The 11,789-nt window shown below is 40.2% G+C and overlaps 1 long non-coding RNA gene across 1 annotated transcript; it reads left to right on the forward strand.

Annotated features, from left to right (window-relative positions):
* Positions 1 to 3,691: 3,691 nt before the first annotated feature.
* Positions 3,692 to 7,897, forward strand: LOC110311233. The gene is made up of 3 exons (XR_002379945.2): positions 3,692 to 3,801; positions 7,644 to 7,721; positions 7,828 to 7,897. It is a non-coding gene; the product is annotated as an uncharacterized LOC110311233 (long non-coding RNA).
* Positions 7,898 to 11,789: the final 3,892 nt, after the last annotated feature.

An 11,789-nucleotide genomic window follows, 5' to 3' on the forward strand; every position in this document is an offset into this window, starting at 1 on the left:
CTACAAAGTGAGTGCCAGGACAGCCAGGGCTACACAGAGAAACCCTGTCTCGAAAAACCAAAAAAAAAAAAAAAAAAAAAAAAAAAAAAAAAAAAAAAAACCACAGAAATAGCCTTGACTGAAAAGATACCATGTGGTCAGCAGTAATGGTCTGCACATGCTTCTAATGCCAGCACTTTGGAGGCAGAGGCAGGGATCTCTCTGTGAGCTCAATGCCAGTCTTGTCTACTAAGTGAGTTCCTGAATAGCTATGGATATGCAGAGAAACCCTGTCTCATGAAAACAAAATCAAACCAAACCAAAAAGACTTCACATGCATAAATAAAGAGGCACCAAGACACCAGCACTTGAGCTACAATCCCAGCTCCCTAATGTACTTCTTTAAAGAGAATATGTATTTATTTTTATTTGAAATATACGAACATTTCCTGTCTTTACAGATACCCAAGACACGTGTGCCTGGTTACCAAATCTTCTGACTGGAATTACAGACAGTCACGAGCATTTATGTAGGTTGGAAACAAACCCAGGTCCTCGGTAAGAGCAGCATGTTCACTTAACCACTGAGCCTTTTCTCCAGCTCCCCAGTATACTCTCAAAAGGAGTTTCTGGAGCCAGCAAAAGGCTCTGCAGATAAAGGTACTTGCCACCAAGCCTGATGGCCTGAGTTCAATCCTATATAGTAGAAGGAGAGATCAAATCCCACATGTTGTCCATGCCATGTACTGGTGCACCATGATGCTTGCATGTACACTTGCAAGTACATATACACAAGTGCACACTAACTTAAATATAATAAAATAAATGTAAGGAAAAGACAACACAGTCTATATAATTTTGGCATGGCGAACACACTGAGAGCACACAGCACTGCAGAGATAATTCCCTGGTGAACATGACTGCCTACTGTACCCCCTTCTGTGTCGAGCAAGGGCGTGGGAGCCCCAGGGAGGATTGTTGAAACTACTTATTTGCTTCACATGCTATCATTATCATTACATCACTGGGGGCTTGGGTAGACATTTGTTTAGCTCTGTTACAGTCTGGAAAGTTCATGTTCAAAATCTTTAATTAGAAGCCACATTTCTCTAGACTGTTCTGACGCTAAAGCAAAAGTTACGCACTCGCACTTGTTGAGATTTCTCCCTTTTCTCTCAGTTGTCACAGTTGTCAATGACCAAAGACAAAGCCAGCCCTCTTGGTCTTCAATGTAGGAAATACTGTTCCACACCATTTCATAATAATATTTACAGATTCACTAGTTGGGACGATCACAAATCTTTACTAGTGCGCGTGCACTTTATGTTAACCGTGAGTTAATGGTTCTAGATGGCATTTTGTGTTTCTTATTTGCTTATATTGCTGTGTCAGGACTTAATGGCTTTATATATTATTCTGTGTTTCTTATTTGTTTGCATTGCTGTGTCCAAGGTCTTTACACGTTGTGGACTTGTGGCGTGCAGAACTGCATTGTGGTCTGAAGCCTCGTTCTATCTCTTCTAGATCCCTCCCATTCTCTAATTTTAAAAATAACTCTCTTGCATGCTTAAGGTCATCCTGGTGTTCATTTTTGAAGACCTGAACTGATGCAAGCAATAGTGAAAGTTGTCCAAGAAAGCAGTAACATCATAGTATGGAATGGTCAACTACTTCTCGCTAGCCTTCACATTATGTGAGGTAGCAAAATCTCTCGGTTATTGTTTCTTCTGTATGTGTACACACACATAGACATGCTGGTGCATACATACATACATACATACATGGGTATGTATAGAAGCCCGAGGTCAGTACTGTTATCTTCCCCAGTTGCTCTTCATCTTAATTAATTGAGAAAAGAATTCTCAATGAATGTGGAGCATATCCATTCAATACTCTGCCCCTCCTAGCAAGCTCCAGGGATTCTCCTTTCTCTGCTTCTTTAGTCACCACTAAAGACATTATAGGTGCTATGCTAGCTTTGTATGGATGCTTAGATTCAAACATAGGTCTGTCCTCATATGGTAAGCACTCCATCCACTGAGCCATCTCCCTGTCGTCGTCCCCCCCCCCCACGAACTTACTCTTTTTATAAACGTCATGATTGTGGAATGTAATGCTTATAGCTAGGATGATGCATAGGAATGTTCATAATAAAATGGCCCATATATATGAATACACATGTAAAATGACATAATATAATGATCAACAAGCAAGGTTACTGTCAGGACTTATGACAGGTTCCCAAGTCTTTCTTCTTTCATAGAGGAATTTTGGCAAGGGATAACATCCAAAGACCTAGGTCTGTGTGATCCAGGTGGAATACAGACACTCCCATAGTTCACACCTTCAATCCCTCTGACTGGAACACAGACATACCTTTAGTACACACCTCTTTTACTATGCAATGAGTGTTGAAATGTCAGAGGTATGAACAGTTTGTATTTTAGATTCTAAAACTAGTCCTTCCCGTCCTTGGAGCAAAAGTTAATTGAATCCTGTCCATGTTTGTTTTCATGTTTGTTCCAGCGCTTGCCATATTTCTCTACACCTGGAGAGAATTTCAAAGCATTAATTATTATCTGCTAATTGCTGTGAACCTACTGCATATTCAATACAGTTTCCATTCAGTAGACCAGATTTATCAGACCCCATAAATTGTTTATTTTCTTCTTTCTCCCCTGAGTACTTTAATGTCGCTTTAGAGGGAGAGGAGAAAATCTGTAATATTTAAAGTATAGTCCATCTCTCAATGTTTCTAGACTACTAAGCATTTTTAAAATGCATATCTAAGATATATAATTCCAAAGCTATGTGATGCAGTATATCCTATGAGAACCATAGAAAACACATAGTGAGCCTTGAGGGAACTGCATCTCTTATCAGAATATACTTCAGAGATTGAAATTGAGGGGATAACATTTATTAACAGCTTATAGCTTTAATCAAAATTTATTGTAATGGTACTGTTAAAAAAAAAAAAAACGAATGAACATCAAAGTCTCCTCCCGATTCTGCTCTATTCCCCTTAGAATGAATCTTCTTGTTCCAGTTGTTGCTATGGTTACCATTCATGTCTTAGCTGTATTGTGAATCTTTTGCTTTCTGCCCTGGGCTTCTCCATCCTAGATGTGGGAGATGCCTATGGGAACTTGTCCAGATATTCTAATGCATGGACAGATTTCAAAGGTGAAAATATTAATATTTCATGTGACATCATTTGACCAGTGGATGATGGGAGACTGGACAGATATCTGTCTTCTCTCAAGTGGATAACCTTGGGCCGCGTTCTCCAGAGTCTCCTGTTGGTAGTAAAATCAAGACCCAGCTGCTCACAATGAAGGTCCTTATTTGTGTTTCTTGGGTTTACCATCTCCACCCCAAAGTCATACTGATCTTGTTTTGGGAAACTCAGCAAAAGACAGAGAAACAAAATTGACATCTAATACACCTGTTGGTAAAGATACCTCACCACCATGAAGGAGAGAGTAGCCTTTATTAACTGGTTAGCAAATCGTATTTAAAAGTACCAAGTGTGGTCAAAACAAAGTGGTCCAAGCCCAACAGTAGGTATTTTTCTATTGGGGGAGCTTTAGCCATGGGTGGTGGTGTGCTTTGAATAAGCAAGGAGAGATAAGGGGACTTTGTGACTCATTTTTGCTCTATGATGTCACCTTATCTCTCCCTGCTCATTCAGAGCACTTCAGCACTCAAGACAAGCCACCATTTTTTCCTTCTGTTTTGAGCTCTGCTATATCAGCTTGTCCCTTCTCAACTAGGAAGAAGATGTTGTCACTAACAGATGATTTAAAGTGGATCCAACTGGTAACTGAATGAGGAATCTGCTGGTTTTTGTGGGTAGACTAGATAGTTAATAGGCTCTTTTTTTAATGAAAAACAAACAAAAATAATTTTATTGGTTCATCCATAAGAAGCAAATCCTCATGGTTAAATTATTATTATTAATTATCATATTTCTGGATTTGTTTTTTATTTTTTAATTAGGTATTTTCTTCATTTACATTTCCAATGCTATCCCAAAAGTCCCCCATACCCTACCCCCCCCCAATCCCCTACCCACCCACTCCCACTTCTTGGCCCTGGTGTTCCCCTGTACTGAGGCATATAAAGTCTGCACAACCAATGGGCCTTTATTTCCACTGATGGCCGACTAGGCCATCTTCTGCTACATATGCAGCTAGAGACACGAGCTAGTTAATAGGTTCTTAAAATGTTTCTTGAACAACCACCATCCTTCCTAGACTGATACACCCATAAGATACTCAAAATATCAAGTTCAGAGCAAATAAATGCCCCTTATACCCCCTAGTTCTAATTCTTGTTGCCTTTTTTGACAGTACATATTGTTATTAATTGGGTAATTTTATTGTCTTTTTCAAAATGCTTCAGATAAATTTTTCCCATTGTAGAAAATCTTGGTTTGGTGTTTGGCTTTTTTATTTTTTTAAGTTATTGTTGAGAGAGTTATCCTTGAGAGAAGTGGAATAGGAGCATTAGACCAAGAAATCTAATCTCATTTGAGGAAGCATATATCAGTTAAAATTGGTACGTAAATTCATTATATCACAAGGGGTTGACCTCTCTAGGAAGCACAGTGTGGTGATTTGAATATACTTGGCTCAGGGGTTGCCACTATTAGGAGGTGGGGGGTCTCGTTTGGAGGAAGTGTGTCACTTAGGAGCTGGGCTTGGAGATGCTCATGAGTCAGTCTTCTCCTGGCTGCAGTGAGATCAAGATGTAGAACCTTCAGCTGCTCCTGAACCAAGCCTGCCCAGAAGGTGCCACGCTTCCCGCCTTCATGATAAAGGACTGAATCTCTGACCCTGTAAACCAGCCGCACTTAAATGTCTTTTCTAAGAGTTGCCTTGGTCACGATGTCTCTTCACCGCAATTGAAATCCTAACTAAGACACACGGCTTTCCTGACGCTCAAGCCTATTACTTAAATAACAGGGAGTGTAAAAAAAAAAAATAACAAGAACAACACGTTATTAAGAGTTTATGATGGATTTTAAAAAAACTGTGTCTACTTTGGACATATCATTTCTAACTCTCAAAACAAGTCAGCCAGGGAATACTATTACCTTCATCTTTCACATAAAGAAAATAATAATTGAAGGGCAGACAGCCGATAGAAGGACACTTCAATTAGAATTGTATCATCACCACTACCACCATCGTCATCATCATCACTGATGTCATCACAATTTATTCAGACTTATGCACATGCTTGTGACCTCATCTTGATTGAGCATCTTATATTAGAAAATAATTCCTTGAGATATTCACATTGTGCTCATTCTGTAAAAGGAGCTATGTGATTTGAAGGTTGACTTCAAGGTCATGTGGTGAGTATTTGCATCTTTGGGACTTAACTGAGATATGAAGCCTTTAGACGTGATGCTAAGGTTCTGCCTGTCTCAACAGTAGGGTTTCTATCGAGCACATGTCAGGAGAGGTTCCATTTCCCACTGTCACCCCCAGCATCTGACTAATGCTGCTCTCTTCAAGGAACTATGTACATCTCCAGTTTAAGCAATGTGCAAAACAGCTGATGCGAATAAAACTTCTCCCTTAGAGGCCTTATCTTCTGCACGGTACATTCTTTGGTTTAACAAGACCTAAAGATAGCCCTGGAGGGCTGACCAGGGGAAACATCAGTAACTAACGTGCCTCAGTGAAGCATCACACGAAAACTTAAATGGAAAATAGACACATTTTACGGTCAATCAGTTCCATTTGTAAGATTCCCCACAATGGGGTGTACGCAGCTATGCCACGATGAGAAACTATGCTGTCAGTTGATTCTGATGTTTGCTGTCTTACTCATATACAGTGAGTGTTCTCTTCTCACGGGACAGAGCACTCTATCTCCAGTACTCAAGAAAGGGGGCAATGACTTCAAATGGATCCCAGCACTGTGGATTTTAGGGAAGAGTCTTTGATGTGTCTTCAACCTCACAGACCCTAAGGATAATACAAAATGGGAATGTGGTGGGGTCACCTTATCCATGGTTACCAACAGTGTCAGACAGTTTATCTTCTATTTCGATTCACCAAACGCCCAGCTTTTCCTCTTACACACACTCCCTAAAGTGTATCTCCAAAACAGTAAGCATGATTCTTTTGAGAACTCTTTAAAATAGGTGGGATACGATGATATGAATTTATACTACAGAAAAGAAAATTTCAAGTACATTTTCACATGTAAACTGTACTGGCTGCTTTTGTGTGTCAACTTCACACAAGCCGAAGTTATCACAGAGAAAATATCTTCCCTCGAGGAAATGCCTTCATGAGATACAGCTGTAAGGCATTTTCTCAATTAGTGATCATGGATGGAGGGCCCAGCTCATTGTGAGTGGTGCCATCCCTGGGCTGGTAGTCCTGGCTTCTATAAGAAAGCAAGCAAGCAAGCAAGCCAGTAAGGAACATCTCTCCATGGCCTCTGCATCACCTCCTGTTTCCTGACCTGCTTGAGTTCCAGTCCTGAAGTCCTTTGGTGATGAACAGCAGTGTGGAAGTGTAAGCAGAATAAACCCTTTCCTCCCCAACTTGCTTCTTGGTCATGAGGTCTGTGCAGGAATAGAACCCCTGACTAAGGCATAAACCAAGATGAAAATGCATGGAAAGAAGTAGACTCTACCATGGATTCGTTTGAGAAAGACTCATAACCCAACAACTATGCACATAAGTTGTCTATTCACTTGAGGGTACTCTGTGACGTCCTTAGTTCTATGATAATTACATATTCCATTTTACACAAGAACAGGTTTTGGTTGTACTTGAGACTTAAGCAGAAAATGAAGAGTCCTAATTACAATTTGTCAGTCTGTGAGAAAACACATTTGTGCTGAAGATACTGCTCAGCTGGTAGAGCCCCTGCCTACTATGCATGAAGCCCTGGGCTCATCGAACTCCAGCACCAAATAAACTAGGCATGATGGTTAAGGCTTGTGGATGATCATCATCAGCTGCAGAGGGTCCTGAAGCCAGCCTAGGATATAGAGACCTTGTGTGAGAAAAAAAACCACCTTTCATGTATCTTGGGCCATTTCGGCTTGTTTTCACTAATAGCTTTCCTAATAGCTTTTCTGCTAACGGAGACAGATGAGTTGCCATTATCATATCATCTCTGTTAGAAGACACTTCCCAAAGAGGACCATCAGCTGGCTCTAGCTGACTTTTCATCCTTTGATTTCAGTATCACCAGTTTATAACATCTAGATGTTAGTGCAAAAGCCTGGGGTTCATCTGACAATCTCGGTTTTTTTTTAATAACTCAACAACACAGGCTCATGAGGTGTACGTTCGTGGGTTTATTTCTCCACTTTCTGTTCAGGTTCCGAGTCATAGGAGCCAGGATGCAGGCTGGGCCCCTGGCAGAAAGAAAGGATGCTTTGCATTTGCATAGCTTTGTCCCCCAAAAAATAAGAAGCAAGGGAGATTTGAAGTTTGTTGAGAGTCCTGCTAAAAGGGCTTCTTATGTAGTCAGGCCTTGTAAAGAAGGCCATTTTTTTTATTTTTAATGCTACACATAACATAATAGCGGTAAAGCGCTCAGAAGTATCTTAGGAATGCCAGCTCCACTCAGAGTTAAGAATTCAGGTCTCTGTGTTTCTGCTTCCTTCCATGCTTCTTCCACAGGAGTCACCCTCAGAGAAACCCGCTTCCTACAGTGACTTTGAATCGCCTTAAGTTTCCTCCACTTCTAGGGTCAAATGCGTAAGTCCTAATTCTAAATATTTTTGATGGAGTTCAATTTCAAAGCATGACTCCTTTAGAAAACCTTTTTAGGAATTTATACTAATTGAAATTCTGTATTTAACAGGTCTTTATGGCTCTCTGTCGATGGCATGCAAGAGAAGTTGAAAAACTATTTTTATAAAGAGGACTTGGGTGACAAGGGACATTCAAGGAAGGAAGGAAGCAAGCAAGGGGTTTTTTTTGTTGTTGTTGTTTGTTTATTTGTTTCATTTTGTTTTTTTATAATAATGTTCTTTCTTCTTGGTGTTTTAAAAACCAAATACCAGCATACCATATTTTCAGAAAGGATTTAGACTTGACAGATTCCCAATAAAATGTATTGATAAGCTGTATTTAAATCTCTCACTAGTTCTGCCTGGTGTTTTAGTCAAGTAAGGAATCTCAAAAATAAATAGAAACACCGACAATCAAACTCTAACGCTGACTTGTTGACTTTGGTGCCCTCCTAACTTTGTACTTTATCAAAATCCCTGAGTCAGCATCCAATACTTCCCCCTCCTGGCTGCCCCTTGCGGATATACTGATCTTTTCTGATTTTAAAGGTCCATGTTAAGAGGATAGAAGATTGAGAGCTTTTTTTTCCCCCCTTTAAAGATTTATTATTATATCTAAGTACACTTAGCTGTCTTCAGATGCACCAGAAGAGGGCATCAGATCTCATTATGGATGGTTGTGAGCCACCATGGGTTTGCTGGGATTTGAACTCAGGACCTTCGGAAGGGCAGTCGGTGCTCTTAACCACTGAGCCATCTCCCCAGCCCGATTGAGAGCTTTAGACACATGTGTGAAGTTGGTAATTTAAGTCCCATGTTAACTTTAGGAAGAAGCATGGGTTGTATGTCTTAGGGTTTTACTGCTGTGAACAGACACCATGACCAAAGCAACTCTCATAAGGACTACATTTAATTGGGGCTGGCTTACAGTTTCAGAGGTTCAGTCCATTATCATCCAAGCAGGAACAATGGCAAGCATCCAGGCAGGCTTGGTGCAGGAGGACCTGAGTTCTACATCTTCATCTGAAGGCTGCGAGCAGAATACTGTCTTCCAGGCAGCTAGGCATAGGGTCTTAAAGTGACACGCCTACTCCAACAAGGCCACACCTCCAAATCATGCCACTTCCTGGGCCAAGCACACATAAACCATCACAGGTTGTGACAGGAAGTTGTATCCATTTACCCTCAGACCAGTCCTCCTCTCTCGGCTGTCTTTCCACCATCTTCCCATTGGCTTCTCTGACCTCATTTCTTCTTTCTCTCCTACATCCTACTTCTGTCTATCTAGGTGACACCCTTCTTGCATCCTCGGCACGGATTCCACCTTACATCCAGCCTGCAACATAGCATGCTTACATCATCGCCATCACCTGAGAGTTGATGCTCACCCTCTAGATTTTCCTGTCCACCTACATATGGAAAGCTCCCCTGTTAGAAGCCCTATCTACCTCTCCATCATATTAGGATCACCCTTGCCAGATGTGGCACACCCTTTACGGGTATAACCTTACTTCCAAGAAAACAAACCAGTTGCCTCACCCTTTGATTAGCCTCAGATATCTCTCCCCACTCAGGGCGACCCATTGATAGCTGTTTTGGAAACAAGTTCTTGAGAAAAGAGTGATCATGAGTTTGTGGTTGCGGTTCTGTGACTTCAAATTCTTTAAGCCCTGCCTCTACGCTCTTTTAGGGTCTGCCCAGCATGGCATGGTCAGTGGGGACCTGAACTGTGTGTCCATCCATGTCCAGCCTTTTCTATCAGGGGAGAGGTCCCATGCATTGTCAAATATAAGTGATAAGAGAAATAATGAGGAAGAATAAGACATGAAAACTAACTTTAAAATTAGTATTTGTACATATGACTTCTTCAGATTCCAGGAAAATGACTTAAAAAGAGATAAGATTTTTTTCGTAGGGTGTTTCTTTGTGAGCATATGATTAGTGAGCATATGAACAAGTATTATGTGGGGGCTGATAACTCTCAGGAGTACAGCCCTAGTTACACAAAGATCTGGCTAATGCTTGAAAGCACCACTTATGAGAAGTTCACTTCTGACGTGTAGAGGGGAGGGCTTGATAGCTTCTCCCAGTGATCGCTTTCCTTGTGCTACTTGGTAGTGTTTTGCCTCCTTTTACAAGACAAATTTACATTACAACACATATGCACAATATCTATATTGGGTATATGTGATATATATATAGAGAGAGAGACAGCATAGAGAAATGGGAATATAAGCAAAATAGTTTATAGTATTTGAAGAATCTATGAAACATTTCCATCCAAAAATTATATTTCAAAGGCAAAATTAATCCTAGAAAGGGCTTATTTCTCAAGCATTTGAAATGAACACTTTAGAAACCAAATTTACCTGAATCATAAAACATGACAAAACAAAATGTTTACTTGTAGATTCACATATTTTAACCAGCACCCCATTTGTATAGCTCTCTAAAATTGAGTTTCTGGTGTTTTTCCAATGGTTGCGTAATTTAAAGAATGCTTTGGAAAATGTTTGTCGGTAACAATCATCAATGTTATCTTTTAAATGTTTAAATAAATCTTAAAACGTTCACAACTGCAATCATCTCCAGAGAACGTTGGTTTTTTTTCCTTCCGTTTTGCTTTGGGAGTTGCAAACCTACGAACAGTTAGTGACAAGAATGAACTGCTCCTTCTACATGGAACTTGACCATTTTTTAAAAATCTTTCTAATCTCCCTTCCTTTCTTTTCCATTCTTGAAAATACTTTACAGATCTCCCTAAATGCTGAAGCACTAACTTTCTAAAAATAAAAAACATGTTATCTTATAGTCTCTTACACAACCACATTTCTCAAAATCCAGAAGATTAGCACTGATACAAGACTGCTTTCCAAAGAGCATTTCCTTCTTTCTGCCCTGGGGAACAGAGTCTATTCCATGTAAGCTCACACTGCCTTTGAGTGCCTCTTATGCCACATGGCTTTAAGGCCTTTTCTTTATTATTATTATTTTGGCTTGTTTGTTTTCCGTCCAGAACAGTTCCCTCTTCTCTGTTTGTCTTCCATGGCATTTTCTTATTTATAGAGTAGCGGTCACTTGGTTAATAGAATGCTCCTGTCTTGGGTTTGTCTGATCATTTCCTCATGCTTTTTGACAGGTTATGCATTTGGGCAAGAACAGTACAGGAGTAACATTGTGTCTTTCTTAGCACAACCCAGCAGGAGGCTCAGGATGTTGGTTTATCCCATTATTAGTGAGACGAAGCTTGATCACTTCTTCACTGTGAAAACATTGTGCTCTACTTTTGTGATGAGTTATCTGACACATAGCAACTGTGTTCATAATTTCCAGAAGCTGGAATCTCCTCAGATATCAAGGATGGCTGGCTTAGCAACGTGTGCACTGCATGCTCAGATACACTGTGTAGCAAAGGCAGCAAGCTACTGATGCCAGGAGTAATGGCATGAACCTTGAAACCCTTGCACTGAGTGTAGGAAGCCATGTTCACAACATGTATTCTCTGTAAATTATTTTGATTTTACAGATTGACTTTTATTGTCACCCAGCTCCACTTCTCACTAAAGCTTTGTTTCCTGGTCCACTAAAATGTAACAAATAGACACAACTTACTCCAGTCACTACGGAGCCATGGTTAACTGTATCCCCTCAAACCATGAGCCAAAAGCCATTCCTCTTCCCTTAAGTTGCTTCTCATATCTGGTCACGGGGATGAGAAAAGTAACTGACAAGATGGTAAGGACTTAAGACTATGTATGACAAGAAAGCAAAGAAAAGGCTAAGGTAGTAGTAGATTGAACCAGTATCCTGAATTCAGTGGTTAACAACGGTCTCTATCTACACTGAAAACTGTAAATCTAGTCACCAAAAATAAGTGAAATTGATAGTATGCTTCTTTTTGGCTTTTTGTTTGTTTGTTTGTTTGTTTTGGTTTTGGTTTGGGTTTGGGTTTTTTTTTTTGTTTTGTTTTGTTTTTTTGAGACAGGGTTTCTCTATAGTCCTGGCTGTCCTGGAACTCACTTTGTAGACCAGG

The sequence above is a fragment of the Mus caroli genome, chromosome 16 (assembly GCF_900094665.2).
Source record: "Mus caroli chromosome 16, CAROLI_EIJ_v1.1, whole genome shotgun sequence".
Taxonomy (NCBI): Eukaryota; Metazoa; Chordata; class Mammalia; order Rodentia; family Muridae; genus Mus; species Mus caroli.